General features: G+C 41.8%; 1 long non-coding RNA gene across 1 annotated transcript; it reads right to left on the bottom strand.

Annotated features, from left to right (window-relative positions):
• Nucleotides 1-1,248: 1,248 nt before the first annotated feature.
• LOC132892602 (uncharacterized) lies at nucleotides 1,249-16,592 on the bottom strand. The gene is made up of 2 exons (XR_009655467.1): nucleotides 16,450-16,592; nucleotides 1,249-2,111 (listed from the first exon to the last, which is right to left on the bottom strand). It is a non-coding gene; the product is annotated as an uncharacterized LOC132892602 (long non-coding RNA).
• Nucleotides 16,593-17,527: the final 935 nt, after the last annotated feature.

Below are 17,527 nucleotides of genomic sequence, written 5' to 3'. Positions count from 1 at the left end.
AATGTTGTATTTTTGTTTGTATTAATAAACAGTAATGTTGATCTCATCGTCCCTGTTGTGCAATGTATTGTACATGAAAATGTTATCTTCTGAGAATGTCTTGGTATGCCATTAAGAAAAACCCCATCTATTCAAGCATACTAGAAGTTTGACAAACATTAAGGCATACATGAAGAGAAGCATGCCGAGTGTTGCTTACTTTTGATATTAGGACATCTATGTACACTTGAGAAAACAGTTCTTCCAAGTAAACTATGATTTATGTAAGCAGGTTTTAATCCAGGGTTAAATATGATTAAACCTTTTTAAATTGTAATAGAAATAAAAAAAAGCTATTCAAATGTATGAGTGTAACATTTTAACATGGTTTTATTGTGCAGCAGGTCAATCAATGCAATTACTGTATATCAATAAAATATGGAATATACCATAAATAAATGTGACTTGTCTCATGACACCATAAACAAGACAGGGAAAAAAATATGGCAAATTTTACAATGTATTCAAAACTTGGATTTGAAACTATTTCATGAGCTACTAAGTGGGAAAGTATTTGGTCTGTGCTCAGCTTCTCGTGTCTCGAGGAAATCTTTGCAGGACTGCCTGCTTTATAATTTGAGTTTCTTTTAAATCACTAAACATATTTGAAAGAAAATAACTTTTCTTTTGAGTAACCCATGTTGTCAGGTCATTAATCAGGCCAAATTGGGTAAAATAACTTTTTTTTAAATCTATGCACAATATCCCAATACACAAAAAAAAGACAGTTTATTTCAGTAAAACACTGGATACAAAATTAAATACAATGGCATTAGCATTGCTTTCTCTTACTAGTTTTTTCTATTATTTTTAAACTCCTAACCGTTGAACTCGATCAAAAGTTAGTTTTCCATCACTTGGAGCACTGATCAAAAATTCACATTCACAAAGTGGTATAGTGGTAGCCTTACAAAAACAAATAAACAAACAAAACCCAGTGATTGCAGGCCACAATCTATAATGAAAAAGTTACAAAAACATGCTTCCCCAGGAAACGCTTTGCATTTTTGACCTTCATTTTAAAATTTTCCAAGATTTCATATTACATTCGTAAAATATGCTCCTAAACTTGATGGAGTGGTTAAATGTAATTGCTCCCTCTTACACATTGAACTGAATACAGTTTTGTCCTTCATGTTCGAAGTGTTCAGCACTGACACATACCAAAGGTTTGAGCTGTAAATTAATGAAAGCAATACATTCATTCAGTTGCAGTTCTTCACATGATTATTTTATTCCACACTACAAATTATGGCACTCATAAAAAAAAAAAATAGTTTATTCATGCTACACTACACACCATAATGTCTGTGATATTCATACAAACTGGTATTTGAGAATTAAAGGTGCACTCTTTTTTTTGGGGGGGGGGGGGGGGGGGATTTAACAAAGTGGTAATTCTCTTTCATTTGCTATAAAGCTCTGGCTATATATTGAGTTTAAATTCATAGACAGACGTTCAGCTTTAAGGACGTACCACAAGCATGTTGTATAGTTCTGACTGATTTGTTTTTGTGAGCTACAACAGCAGTAAATGTCTGGATGGAACAGTGCATTATGTTCAACTGTAATAAAAGAGTGACCATAAAAATGGGCAGTTACCTCAGTTGAACTCTGGAACAAACCAGAACAACCAAAACACTGCACTGGTTTCTACATGAATAAAACTGTGGCAGAAATGTAGTGTGAAAGAGACATTTTAATGATTCACATGGGTAAAGGGGCAGTATAAAAAGGAATAACTACTCTTTCTCTCAAATGCAAAGAGAAAGAATATATTTGTTTCGTCTGTGAAACAGCAGCAAAAATCATACACAGTGTAAATAGTGAGACGTTGTGCAGACTAGCAAGAGGCAGTCATGGCTTCATGAGGGGAAAATTAATAGCGAGGCTGTGAAAGACCGTGAGGAAGACATGGAGAGCGGATCCTAGAAGAAGGCCGTCTCATGATTTGGCCCCTTTCCTGCATCTTGGCGTTCTGATCAGGTGATCACGGTGGGGCCTCTACGTCCTGTCCGCTCATGGATGCTTGAGATCTTTAGAGCGATGGTGATCAGAGGGCCCAGGACAACCTGAAGCACACAAACATGAGTGAACATAAACATGAACCTACTGTTGTAAAGAATATGTAGGGCACTTAGAAGTGGGGGGACTGCAGTGGGTCAATTTGCTACAAACTGAAAGGATGAAAATCATTTAATTCAATGATTCTTTGCTCTTAATAGGACACAACAACCAGCAAGTTTTATTTTGTAATAGTAAGTTCAAAAAGAAAATGTAATAAAGCAGAGCAAAATAGTGCTGTGGCATGTAAGCTCTCTGATATACTGGAGTTTTTTTTTTTTTTAACAACAGCAGCATTACGTATCTCTGGTCATTGTCTGTCTGCTCATTATGTTAGATTGGAAAGCTAAAATCTAATATCTACTGATAACTCGACTTTGGGCTAAGCAATATATATCACAAAGTCTAATAGGAATGATGTGGACACACACACGTAGTTTCTATCTTTTATTAGCATTTCAAATCCTTTACTATTAATAAAACAGAATACTTTTACTCAATTACATTTCAGGGGAAAACCCCCCCCCCCCAGCTTTTTACTTCTTTTGTTTTTATTTAGACCTTCAAAGCACTTACTGCCAATGATGACGGTCTTCTCTCACCCAGCCAATGATTGATTCACCCAGGGCTGCTATCATCTCATGCTACACACTGTAATCTGTATGTTTGTGAATATGGTTAAGCCACAAGGCCGCAGTATGGAACTTGAGGATGAGCACCCTGGCCCTAACTCAGTACAATGTATCAACGTGCTGGAGTAAGAAAAGACTTGTATAAAATGAGCCGTCTTCTTTGAAGTATGAATTGGCTGGGAAGCAAGTTAAATTCTATCCATCCATTATCTGTAGCCGCTTACAGGCATGCAAACTGGTCAGGGGTGAGAAGGGCGCACGGACACACGGCACGCGCGCAAAAGTACATTTCGTAGTATACGTTACAAAAAAAATTGCAACCAGTATTAAGCAGGCAACATTCAACATCACTCATCACTTCCCTTTCAACTGTTGTGTGTACTAACTAGGTTTTATCTGGACAGGATGTTGTGTAATATACCATACCACATACCATACAGTCAATTTGAAGATCGAGATGGTGATTTTGAATTAAAGAACAGGCGTGTACAATGGGCATTACATATTGGATTTTTTTTTTTAAATAAACTATAAGTTCATCTCGGCCTAAAAAATTTGGGCAGACGCTCCCGCACAGCACATGCCAGCAATTCCCCCCATCCCCCTATGAAATGAGCAACAAGTAGGAGAATTATACACGGTATCATACCTAAAATTTTATCAGAAATATAGATACGATACTATGATTCTCCCCAACATACTACATTAGATAAGCTAACCTCATTTATAAAAAGATACACACTTGTATATGACGTATGTGTGATATATATTCATACATTGTTACTTTATGGAAATCTTCAGTAAATTTGGTCTTTTCATGACAGCCTGTTGTAGACCTAAATATAATGCACATGAAATGACACTCCTCACCTCAACATGTCCTTTACAATCATTTAAGCCACCATGGGCAATGCTGAAACCACTGCTGCAAACAGTACATCGTGCGAAACTGTCATTATTGTTGACCCTTATCAGGCAGGGAGATTATCAGGCAGGGAGATTATAGCCTGGGCCCGCCCATCCTAAGCGTGACGCAACACGAGGGCCTGTTGCTAGCTTAGTCTGGCCAGGCAGGCTATCTACAGCTCTTCCAAGCTCCCGAAAAATCGGGAACCAATCAACTTTAAGCATCTCCAACGGCCCTGGGTAGAGGCATGTTCAAGGCAGTGACGTAGTAGAACTGCGACCGGAAGCCATAGATTGTTTACAGAATCTATGCCGGAAGCGCTTCATTCACGAATGCTGTATTGAAAGCATTCAACGGGAAGTTCTCATTGAAAACGGAGCAAAGAGCAGCCCTGGAGGTATTTATTGAAAGGAAGGACGTTTTCGCCTTGCTCCTGACAGGCTTCGGTAAGAGTTTAATAATAGGATGTCTATGGTTTAATCCATAGATATACATAGAAGACTAGATGCCTCACCACGTATTCCAGGACGTCCGCACAGGGCGGCCATCTTACCACAGAATTTGCGGTACACTGAGGTAAGACCATTGAGGTGCTTAAATGTTTATACTCTTATCTCGCTGAAATTTTGACGTATATACAAATGGTTTGATTTCTTAAAACACTATTAATGTGGTTGTAATTCTGGGTGCTTGAACCTGCTAAAATCGTACCTTTTCTCTTCAAAAACGACTTACTGCAGCTTTTAGTCAAAGTTGTGTTTCATGCTAGGCTAGCTCGTAGCACCAAGTAATTTTACATGGAAGGTCATGAGATAATATTTTCAATAACTGAAGTTGCACTTGCACATGGTTTTCATTTTCGGGTTGGTTAATTAAAAACACTGGTTGTGTCCCTATTTTTTAAGCTTAGACTCCACCACATTGCCAAGATGACAACCCTTTCCTTCCAGAACAACAGCATGAGACAGAAGCACAACAAAGCAGTACTGTTTAAAGGACATTAGCCAAATATACAGTATAAAAATTTTCAAGGGGTATGAAGACTTATGCAAGCACAGCACTCACATTATGATTTACAGGAAATCAAAGTACTGACTTTGATGACAAGATGATGTGTGTGTTTTAATTGTAGATGTTTATATCAGTATGTTTAGTTTTATTTTAACTGCACATTGGAGCCTAGTCAAATGAAATTTCAATCTTCTGTGCTAACACATATTGACTTTGACATGATAATCAGCTTTGAATGTTCTTTTTGTAAATGTAAAGATATCTTTTTATCCTTGGAAGTATAACCACATGTGATTAATTAAATGCTTTTTTTTGTCACAAACTACCGTGAGTTGCTGTCACTGTTTTATACTATTACTTACTCGGGCAGTGCATTTGTTATTATGCTATGATGTGAGTTTACATTTGTTATTTTGCTATGATGTGAGTGCATTAGGTTTTTGAGGTGGATGAAGTATTTCTGAAGTTTCAGAAGTGAGTAAGCTGTTTATTTAACTTTAGCTTCCCCTACGGCCCTATCACATGTAAAAAGATTTTCACTAAAAATTGGAAATAAATTGTATGGTTATTTGTCCTAAGGCCGCAGTTATCCATAAGTATGCAGTGTTAGGCTTCTCAAGCATAGGAATTTCAGCATGTATTTTTTTAAAACATAAAATGATTATTCATCATTAATATCATAAATACATACTTCCGTTTTTTTTTTTTTTTTATAACAAACCAAACCGTTTGAATATCGATTGAAATTTGAGGAAGTTACGGTCATCTGAAAAGTACATATCGCTACTAACACAATGTAATGGGTAAGCCAGCTGTCTGAGGTAAGATGGCCGCCATGTGCGGACGTTCGACTTCATTGACGGGCAACGGGGACGAGGCATCTAGTCTTCTACGTATGGACCCTTTTCACGTGACGTCACGACAAACGCAGCCGCCATTTTGGACATGTACTACCAGTAGTTTACCACAGCCAGCAAAGAAAGTGTTTATTTTCAGCAAGACTTCCATCATGCCACTATATTGTTGTGCACCTGGATGTAGTAACCATCAACAAACAAGGCAAGGGTTATCATTTTATCGGATCCCGGTAGATGCTGACCGACAGAGAAGATGGATAGCGGCCATAAACAGGAAAGATTGGCAGCCCTCGGCATACCAGCGCTTGTGCAGTGACCACTTTGTTGGAGGTAAGACGAATAAAATTAGCCAGAAAAGGCATTACATTGCTGTTAACATTCTGTGGAGGCAAGTGTGTAACCAAATAGGCTAAAATAACCCCATTGTAACCTCTTTGTTCTTCTGTAGTAGCTATTAGCTAACGACATTAGCTAGCGTTGTGTTCCTTTGCTGTTGGTAGACTGTAGGACAGATCAGAGGCAGTGTCCTACAAACAGCGCTTAGTTTGAGGGGGAGCAAGCCGGAGCGCGCTCCGGAACCTCGGGCGTTGGCTCCGGCAGCTATTTACACTGGATCCGGTGATCCGACACCTCTTTTGACTATGTAACAAAAAAAAAACAACAAAAAATAATTAAATTTAAAAAAAGCAAGTTTATTTAGTGTTAATGTCTGATTTTGATATCTGTCTTGGTGATTTCTCTCATGAAACGACATCCACAAAATATCTGCAGATGAACTTAATTTGCAGTGTTATTACAAAACATGCCCAGAAGCGCAGCGCCGCGCCCCCCTCCCCCTCTTTTTTTCCGCACCGGAGCCGCTCATCCTCTGCGCTCCGGGACCTCCCACTTTACAAATTAAGCACTGCCTACAAATAAGTGTTCAAAACAAGAGGAACATGTATTTGTCTCTTAAATCCAGGCCGTTCCCTTTAATATGTAACAACGGTTGGAGAAAGCAATGGCAAATAGTGAGTGCACAAACCATCGAAGGTAAACTGTACACAGCGCCAGGGCAGGGTGACGGTATGTCTACTTTTAGATTGTGTTAGCTTATCAATGAACACACTCGTCACTCGACGAGTTTCACGTCTTTACGACGGATACTTAAATGTGTGTTAGGTATTATTGTTGCAGTCTAAAGGCCAATTTATGCTGACAACCCAGTCCTCACAGATAGCGTCGCAGACAGTGTCTGCGTAGCCCCCCCACCTTCGCAGACGCTCTGCGCGCACCTCCCAAAAATTGTGACCACCGCAGACGCCTCGCAGACAAAAGGGCTCTGATTGGTCCACTCTACATCCGCTGTACACGCACTTCTGCTTCCCTACTTTCCCGGTTTGGTTTGTTTTCACGACCGGCATTTTTAAAAACACGAGCGAAGATGGAGCAGCACGAAGAGCGGTTGATTGAGGAAGTGAGGAAGTACGTACATCTATACGACTCCAGTTCTAGTCATTATAAAAAAAAAAAAAAAAGTTCTAGTCATAATAAGTAACCGGAGGATAAACACTCCACTAACCACACCCACCAACTACTCCTAGCGACTTCGCGCCCCCTTTCGTTGTGCCGGTGAATAACATCGCGCACGCCTATTATCCCCGCTCAACAATAAGTTACAACTGTCTGCGAAAAGCTATCTGCGAAAGCCTTGTCGCACGAGCATGCAGAGGCCTGGGCTGTCAGCATAAATTGGCCTTAAGCAGTCATTGTAGCAGCTAGATGAGCAAAAACCAAAAGGCTCTGTGCCATAAACCGTTATTTCTGTACGTCTGTAAACAATCCAGGCGGAAGCAGATAAGCGTCGCTCTCTAAGCCTGCTAACCTCAATTTTTGAAGATACCTCTCCCTCTGCTCGCCCTGTAAATGGTCGCTGGATAGCGAAGGTGTTTTCTGCAACTCGCTCCTTTTTCTTGTATGTTCTCTGTTTGTCCCCTTCCTCGCATTCAAACCAATTCGAGCTGAAGTCCGCTACATGTCCAAAATGGTGGTCGTGTTTACGAAGGTCACGTGACTGAAAAGGGTCTATATCTATGGTTTAATCTACCAGTTTACCGTCGCGTCACATACGTCAGAGGAAAGAGTGATGTGATTGGTTTAAGCTTCGTCACAGCCTTTTCTGGCTTCGACCAGTAGCAAACAGGCACTTCAGGGAGGCGGGTCAACCACGCACTTTGGGAAACGGTTGGGCTTAATATCTTGGCCAGACCAATAGCTCGTAGAGCTTTGCAGACGCGTTAGCCAGACTAGGGAGATTATCAGGCAGGGAGATTCTTTTGTGTAATCTGAGCTGAAGTGGGTTTTGTATTTTGGGGCGCACGCGCTCTCTGCCATGCCGATCCTGTAGGCCGCACTGACTCAGCTGAAAACTTCGGTCCTCGAGAAAAAAGAAGCCCGCCCACACTGAAGGCTGATTGGCTTATTTTGCTGAGTAACCCAATCAGAATGCTCTTTGTCTCGTGCACTCCGTCATATGCGCTCTCTCGTGCGCTCCGTCATATGCGCGAGGCAGACATTGTTTTGATTGGGAATTTTTTTTTTTTAAATCGCGAGTCTGTGTGGCACTGCGCAACACACTGGTCTATGTATGGGAAACCCTGCATTGCTTGCGTTCTACAGCCAGAGCAAGCTAGAACAAGCGGTTGTCATGGGGATTTGAAAAGACGCTTGGTGCTTATTTTTAGGAGAAAAAACACCCTGTCCGCTTTCTAGCTCTCGAAAAAAAAACTATTTGAAAACCATCCATTGTGAAGAGGGAATTTCTCTATACCACACCACTGAGCTGATCATGTGTTCGTTTTCATCTCTCTCATATCTGGCGACAGTAAGCTATAGCAGCTGGTATTTACATCTGTAGCCGTCTTATGGAGCAAGCTAACGTTATGTCTTAAACTTGATTTCAGCACGTATGTTAAAACACATTAGACAGTTACATTTATGTACACATTTCTGGCACTGTAAAAGACTTGCCTCAACACGTAACAGCAACAAAATCCAACGACTTTTCCAGTTATTCACCCCCGAGCGCGCTGGAAACCATTCCATTGGTATGTTCAGATCCAGTCGCGAGATGAGGTTGCCAGCTCTCTCTATAAAAAGGTGACTTTGCGGTCTGAATCTGTGGAATATTCGTAAGCGAGGACTGGCAACCAGCAGTGGGATGCGCACCAGCTTGATCAGAACTCCAATGGAAAAGAAGCGCGTGTTACTGTTTCTCGATTGGCTGTAAACCTTGTAAGTGAAATGTTTGGCAACAAGAACGTTGTAGCCTGCCTACCCCCCCCCCCCAAAAAAACCTCTTCGGATCTACACGATTCACACAAGTGACCTATTTTGGGACCAAAACAGCGAATTTCGCTGAAAGGTGAGGAGTTTGCATGTGTGCCCTGTCTTCCGCATCCTTCTCTACCACACCTGCCACTTTCATGCCCTCTCTCACCACATCCCTGTATCTCCTCTTTGGCCTTCCTCGTTTTCGTGTGCCTGGCAGCTCCATCCTCAACATTCTCCTTCCAACATGCTCTGCATCTCTTCTCAGGATGTGCCAATACCATCTCAGTCTCATCTCTCTTAGCTTAAAGGAACAGTCCACCGTACTTCCATAATGAAATATGTTCTTATCTGAATTGAGACGAGCTGCTCCGTACCTGTCCGAGCTTTGCGCGACCTCCCAGTCAGTCAGACTCGCTGTCACTCCTGTTAGCAATGTGGCTAGGCTCAGCATGGCCAATGGTATTCTTTGGGGCTGTAGTTAGATGTGACCAAACTCTTCCACGTTTTTCCTGTTTACATAAGTTTATATGACCAGTGACATGAAACAAGTTCAGTTACACAAATTGAAACGTGGCGATTTTCTATGCTATGGAAAGTCCGCACTATAATGACAGGCGTACTAACACCTTCTGCACGTTTCAGCAGCGCATTGATATCTGAGCTCCGTATCAATGCGCTGCCGAAGCGCGCAGAAGGTGTTAGTACGCCTGTCATTATAGTGCGGACTTTCCATAGCATAGAAAATCGCCACGTTTCAATTTGTGTAACTGAACTTGTTTCATGTCACTGGTCATATAAACTTATGTAAACAGGAAAAACGTGGAAGAGTTTGGTCACATCTAACTACAGCCCCAAAGAATACCATTGGCCATGCTGAGCCTAGCCACATTGCTAACAGGAGTGACAGCGAGTCTGACTGACTGGGAGGTCGCGCAAAGCTCGGACAGGTACGGAGCAGCTCGTCTCAATTCAGATAAGAACATATTTCATTATGGAAGTACGGTGGACTGTTCCTTTAATTCCCAAGCTCTCCACATGTGCTGTCCCTCTGATGTGCTCGTTTCTTATCCTGTCCAACCTTGTCACTCCCATCGCAAACCTTAACATCCTCAACTCTGCCACCTCCAACTTTGCCTCCTGTCTCTTCGTTAAAGGGGTAGAAAATATAATATACGGTTGCTGATGTGACAAAGTAACGTATTCTTAAGTATTCTATCAAATTTATGTACTAGAAAACAACGAAATATCTTGGTAATTGTAAAATAATTGTCGGTACGCTAAACCGCACAAGAGTCGCCATTTTTAAAAGACTGTGACATCAGCCCTACCCACTGCGCTAGGAGAGAAGCGGGTAATCATGGCGTTGGGCGCATCAAGTGAAAGCGACAGCTCTGTCGAATCGTACGAAGAGATCCCGCAAGACACACTGCAAGCAGGCTATGGCTTAGAAGGGTACCAGTTTGAACCTAGGAGAGGTACTCTCGACTCTGGTGATGATGAAATAAGAGAAGAAAGCTCGGATGACGGTGTTCTGTAAAGTTATCCTACCTCTTGGATTTGTCCTACCAAGCCTACTGTGCATGCGCGAAATCCAGGAGGGTAGGAAAATTCAACAGTAGTTTTGTCCTACCGATCAGCTGGGCTGATAGAAAATCGGTGAGTATTTCACGCAATATTGTTCTGCGCATGCGCAGTAGGCTTTACAGAACACCCCGGCAAGGATGAAACCGATACTGACCAGAGCGTCTGCGTGCAGGTGACACGGCGTGGTGCTCGTGCGGAAAATGTAACGTGGAGTTGCTCACGAGTCCAGCAGAATTTATTTGCTGCAATGAGATAGGCGCCACCCGTGGACTTGCGAAATCGTCGCAAGAGGCAGAAACAGGTATTTCCAACCTCAATGAGCCATATTGTTTATTTACAACTGGGCACATACATACGTCATAAGTGTTACGCAGAGAAAATGAACGTGCATTCTGATTGGATAAAATTAATATCATGGCAGCCTGTTCAAACTGTGAAAATATAGTTTGCTCGAGCTACTTTCAAAACACTAACTTTTCAACCTTAGAACAAAAAACTTTTGTAAGTCTTGAATAAGGTTCATCAATGTGTGTTTTATTGTTATATTTACTCTATATATTGCCCTTTCTTCCCCTTTAAGGGTACAGTCTCCAATCCATACGTCACAGCTGGTCTCACTACTGTCTTATACATCTTACAGTGGGGCAAAAAAGTATTTAGTCAGCCACCAATTGTGTAAGTTCTCCCACTTAAAAAGATGAGAGAGGCCTGTAATTTTCATCATAGGTACACTTCAACTATAAGAGACAGAATGGGGGAAAAAAAAATCCAGGAAATCGCATTGTATGATTTTTAATTAATTAATTGGTAAATTCCTCGGTAAAATAAGTATTTGGTCACCTACAAACAAGCAAGATTTCTGGCTCTCACAGACCTGTAACAACTTCTTTAAGAGGCTCCTCTGTCCTCCACTCGTTACCTGTATTAATGGCACCTGTTTGAACTCGTTATCAGTATAAAAGACACCTGTCCACAACCTCAAACAGTCACACTCCAAACTCCACTATGGCCAAGACCAAAGAGCTGTCAAAGGACACCAGTAACAAACTTGTAGACCTGCACCAGACTGGGAAGACTGAATCTGCAATAGGTAAGCAGCTTGGTGTGAAGAAATCAACTGTGGGAGCAATTATTAGAAAATGGAAGACATACAAGACCACTGAATCTCCCTCGATCTGGGGCTCCACGCAAGATCTCACCCTGTGGGGTCAAAATGATCACAAGAACGGTGAGCAAAAATCCCAGAACCACACGGGGGGACCTAGTGAATGACCTGCAGAGAGCTGGGACCAAAGTAACAAATGCCGCTTTTCCACTACCAACGCGGCTGAGCCGTGCCGTGCTGAGTCGGGCTGAGTCGAGCTGAGTGGGGCTGTTGGAGTTGCATTTCGACTACAACCGCGCTGAACCGTGCTGGCTGGAAGTGGGTGGACACATTGGGTGGAGTTAGCGAAAGTGGGTGGACGTCAGGTGATGTCGTTAGGCGGCGCAAACAGTGACATCAGTGAGCTTTTAAGCGGTAGTCTCACAACCTGGAGAGTAAACAATAAACATGGAGGACATGGAGTCGTTAGTGTTGCTGGTCTTGGTGCTGTGGCTTGTTGTCACAGACAACGCCAACAGATACTGGCAAGAGCGTATAGATGAGGCGAGGCGCATAAGGCTTCATAATTCTCGTAATTCGTAATTCTCCTTCTTCCGGGTTTACGGTGTTTACAGATCCCAGCGTGCTCGCGGGGCGTGTGTGGACACTCCTCCTCACCAATCAGCGCGCAGGGGAGTGTCTGCTCACGCCCCTAGCCTCACTCAGCTCGGTTTGGCTCGCTTCAGCCCCACTCCAAAACGGTGCGAGTTTTGGGGGCTAAGCAGGGCTGAAGCGAGCTGAGTCGTGCTGTTTTTGGATAGTCGAAACGCGAGCCGTGTCGGGCTGAAGTGAGCTGAAAAAGGGTAGTGGAAAAGGGCCAAAAGGCTACCATCAGTAACACACTACGCTGCCAGGGACTCAAATCCTGCAGTGCCAGACGTGTCCCCCTGCTTAAGCCAGTACATGTCCAGGCCCGTCTGAAGTTTGCTAGAGAGCATTTGGATGATCCAGAAGAGGATTGGGAGAATGTCATATGGTCAGATGAAAACAAAATAGAACTTTTTGGTAAAAACTCAACTTGTCATGTTTGGAGGAGAAAGAATGCTGAGTTGCATCCAAAGAACACCATACCTACTGTGAAGCATGGGGGTGGAAACATCATGCTTTGGGGCTGTTTTTCTGCAAAGGGACCAGGACGACTGATCCGTGTAAAGGAAAGACTGAATGGGGCCATGTATCGTCAGATTTTGAGTGAAAACCTCCTTCCATCAGCAAGGGCATTGAAGATGAAACATGGCTGGGTCTTTCAGCATGACAATGATCCCAAACACACCGCCTGGGCAACGAAGGAGTGGCTTCATAAGAAGCATTTCAAGGTCCTGGAGTGGCCTAGCCAGTCTCCAGATCTCAACCCCATAGAAAATCTTTGGAGGGAGTTGAAAGTCCGTGTTGCCCAGAGACAGCCCCAAAACATCACTGCTCTAGAGGAGATCTGCATGGAGGAATGGGCCAAAATACCAGCAACAGTGTGTGAAAACCTTGTGAAGACTTACAGAAAACGTTTGACCTCTGTCATTGCCAACAAAGGGTATATAACAAAGTATTGAGATGAACTTGTTATTGACCAAATACTTATTTTCCACCATAATTTGCAAAGAAATTCTTTAAAAATCAGACCGACAATGTGATTTTCTGGATTTTTTTTTTCTCATTTTGTCTCTCATAGTTGAGGTATACCTATGATGAAAATTACAGGCCTCTCATCTTTTTAAGTGGGAGAACTTGCACAATTGGTGACTGACTAAATACTTTTTTGCCCCACTGTCCCTTTCACTTTTGCTGGGACTTTCCTATCACAAATGACTCCTGAAATCCTTCTCCAACTGCTCCACCCTGCCTGCACTCTCTTTCTCACCTCACTATCGCAGCCCCCCATTTTCCTGCACAGTTGACCCCAGGTACTTGAATTCACCAACTTTCTTTACGTCTACTCCTTGCATCTTCACTACACTCTCATCCCCATTCTCATTGATGCACATGTACTGTATTCTGTTTTGCTACTGCTCACCTTCATTCCTCTTCGTTCCAATGCATACCTCCATCTCTCCAAGCCCAGCTCAACCTCCTTTCTACTCTCACCGCATATCACAATATCATCCGCAAACATCAGGTTCCATGGTGACTCACTTCACCTGTCAAGCTATCCATCACTATGGCAAACAAGAAAGGACTCAAAGCAGATCCTTGATGAAGTCCCACCTTCACCTTGAACCATTCAGTCGTTCCAACTGCACACCTCACTGCTGTTTCACTGTTCTCATACATGTCTTGCACCACTCTAATATACTTCTCATTCACTCCACACTTTCTCATACCATAACTCATCTCTCGGCACTCTATTGTATGCCTGCTCCAGGTCTACAAACACACAATGTAGCTTTCTCTGGCCTTTTCCCCAAATTCTGAATAGAGTATTCACATCAAAGATTTAGTTTTATTTGTATTATTTCTTTCATCATTTTATTTCAAATTAAAACCAACACCATTCAAAACCATATAGTTTAATGACTGAATCTATTTAGTGGGGTACCCCCACAGTACCCAGTTTCTGAGACAGACCCATATAATAATTGCATATTAATGATGTCATACCTTTATACCAATTTCAGGGCTCTTTTTATGTGCAAAGTTCCCCTGCATAATTAACTATGAAACAGCAGCCTACAAACATTACAACAAGTCCAGATTTATGAATTTATATCTGAGCTTGTATATTACCAAAAACAAGACTTAGTAGCCTCCAAATATAAACAAGTACCACCTGACTATCAAGGTTTCTTCCTCATGTTGAGAGAGTTTCCTCTATCATGCTCATTAGGGATCTAAATCCACATCTGGATTTCTGTAAAGCTGCTTTGTAGCCAATGTTTGTTGGTTTACACTGTATGTACACTACCGTTCAAAAGTTTGGAGTCACCCAGACAATTGTGTTTTCCATGAAAAGTCACACTTTTATTTACCACCATGAGTTGTAAAATGAATAGAAAATATAGTCAAGACATTTTTCTAGCCATTTTGAGCATTTAATCGACCCCACAAATGTGATGCTCCAGAAACTCAATCTGCTCAAAGGAAGGTCAGTTTTATAGCTTCTCTAAAGAGCTAAACTGTTTTCAGCTGTGCTAACATGATTGTACAAGGGTTTTCTAATCATCCATTAGCCTTCTAAGGCAATGAGCAAACACATTGTACCATTAGAACACTGGAGTGATAGTTGCTGGAAATGGGCCTCTATATACCTATGTAGATATTGCACCAAAAACCAGACATTTAGTAGAATTTAGCTAGAATAGTATTAGCAACGTATTAATATTGAACTCTCTCTCTCACATGCGCAGCAGCTATCATGAAGGATTTGAGCATCGTTAATACTAGGAGTCGATTCACCGATTGCGAACTGAGAGTCGATTCCAAAGCTTTGTAATGTTTTCTTTACATTTACACCCAAACTGGATTAAACCATTGTCGCCAAAAAAAGACGCGTTTTGTATCCACGTTAACTTCAAGATAGCATTAGCTTTCTAATTTACATGTTGAAAAATGTTCAAATGGCAGGACAGTCATAATTGTCAATGATAATTTTGCAATATGTGCTTCATTAATATTGCACTGTTTATTTTAATTACTTCCATTATGTTATTTATTGCTTCATCTGTTTCACTTTGGAATCGAGATTAAAAATCGACTCTTCGAATCGACTCCATGAATACCCCAACTGTATTCGACTCCAAAAACTCCTTGAACCGATGCGAACAAGCCTGAGAATCTCAAGCAGCAAAAGAACACGTCACATGATTGGTGCTTTGAATCGCGTTAACCAATCATAGCTCGTTTTCTACACTGAGCTCGATATAAAATCTGGAGAGCTCATGGCCTATAGATAGTTTTCACTGACGTCACGGCATTCCGGGGAACGCCCCCCAGCTGCCATCTTGGAGGGCAAACAAAACGGATCATCGCCACTACCGGCTACGTTATCTCGGACGAATTTATGAAATTATATAGTCAGTTTTCTAAAATAAAGATCAATGTCAGCAAAATCAAGCAAACAAGTATATAGATACATTAGACGACATCTCACGACACGGTATGCAGCCAAACTGGCCTTGATTGGGGGAATTGACCGCTACGAAGTGGACAAAGATGCATTTTCAAGTGACTATGCAGGGCTGCCAAAGCCTGAAACTGACTTCATCAAACTTTAAAGGCTGTCTTACAACTTTATATATTCACAGCGCGCCTTTTGGCGGATGCCGCCTGAATCGCGCAGATCCGGGTTTTTTTTAGGGGGGGCGTTAGGAGTGTCTGATTGTAATTTCAAAATAAATTCTGTATTAAAATTACTAAATAAGCAAATCCATTACAGTCCATGAAACAGGAAGTATAAGGATGAGAAAAAAGTTTAAATCGGGAAGCTGCGCACATTTGCGCAGTCCTGCACACCGCTCGGGCTGCGCAAATGTGCGCAGCTTCCCGATTTAAACTTTTTTTTCTTATCCTTATACTTCCTGTTTCATGGACTGTAACGGATTTGCTTATTTAGTAATTTTAATACAGAATTTACTTTGAAATTACAATCAGACACTCCAACGCCCCCCTAAAAAAAAAAAAACGGATCTGCGCGATTCAGGCGGCATCCGCCAAAAGGCGCACTGTTTGCATCCCAAACACACATTAAATCATACAGAATAGACCTAAAATGTTTTTCAAAAAATGACCCTTGCGTGAGTGAAGTGACAAGTTTCAAATAGAAACGTGACAAACGAGCGATATTAAGTGTACATTACAATGTAAACGTACACTCAGCGGTTCCAGTTAGGCATTCTCCAGAGATTGTTCACATGATGTTTTGGTTTCCAAAAACAAACTTAAACACAATTGATTATTTAAACAACTTACCACTTATAAAATGATCGGAGCAGACTTTGCTGTGTTTGGAAGGCTGATAATCCTTGCGGTTGAATCTCACAAGCCATTGATTTCTACGGAAGAAGCTCCGCTTGACTTCATCATCTGACCTATTACGACAGCCGTGAATACAACAGGTCTTCTTCTTCTTGGATTTTTATGGCAGTTGGCAACTTAACGTATGAGGTGCATTACCGCCGCCTGCTGGACTGGGCTATGGTTCAAGAGCCTATTCTACAACTAACCTGGGTGGCTAAAAAAAAAAAAGAGAGAGAAAGAAAATGATTGGTGACACTAGAACCTCTGAATAAGCCCTGTATCCCTCAGAAACTTAAAAACATAATTATAGCAGACATGGCCTGAGCTTACTCTCAAAAGTTCCTGTATATTCAAACTTAGTTTTTCTTTTCTCAGCTGTTCCATTAAGACGTTCCTTTCTGCTTGATATTCAGGACATTCACACATGACATGTTGTACAGATTCTGGGCTACCACAAAACTCACATCTTCCATCCACATGCTTTCCCATAAGTGCTAGGGTGACGTTCAGCCTAGTGTGCCCAAATCTCATCCTTGAAAGAATGTCTTCTTCTCCCTTACTCCTGTTTGAGGATCTACATCGACCTATACTATTTTGTATGCTGTGTAAATGCCTTCCAGTATGTCCACTGTCCCATAGAGACTGCCATGATTCTCTAGTTTTTCGTTTTATTATGCTTTTAACTTCAGCCTTGCTGTAGTCCACTTCTAACTCAACATTGCTGTTGCTGGCAGCTTTTTTGGCACAGCTATCAGCCATTTCATTGCCTGCTACTCCTATGTGAGCAGGTACCCATACAAAAGAAAGTTTTACTCCGTTTTTTAGCAAGGTGTTGCAGACTTGTGATATATTGGACACTACATCCTGCCTTGATTTTGACTGCCAGGTATCAATGCTGATCAGCGCAGAACTGGAGTCTGAGGCAATAACTACCTTGTCAGGCCTATTCCGCTCCACCCACTGCAGTGCAATCCACACAGCAACTAATTCAGCCGTGTAGACGGCTAAGTCATCCGTGACTCTCATGCCT

Source organism: Neoarius graeffei, chromosome 10 (genome assembly GCF_027579695.1).
Source record: "Neoarius graeffei isolate fNeoGra1 chromosome 10, fNeoGra1.pri, whole genome shotgun sequence".
In the NCBI taxonomy this organism is placed as follows: Eukaryota; Metazoa; Chordata; class Actinopteri; order Siluriformes; family Ariidae; genus Neoarius; species Neoarius graeffei.
Note: the sequence above shows the minus strand (reverse complement) of the source record. Positions and strands in the feature narration are given on the sequence as shown.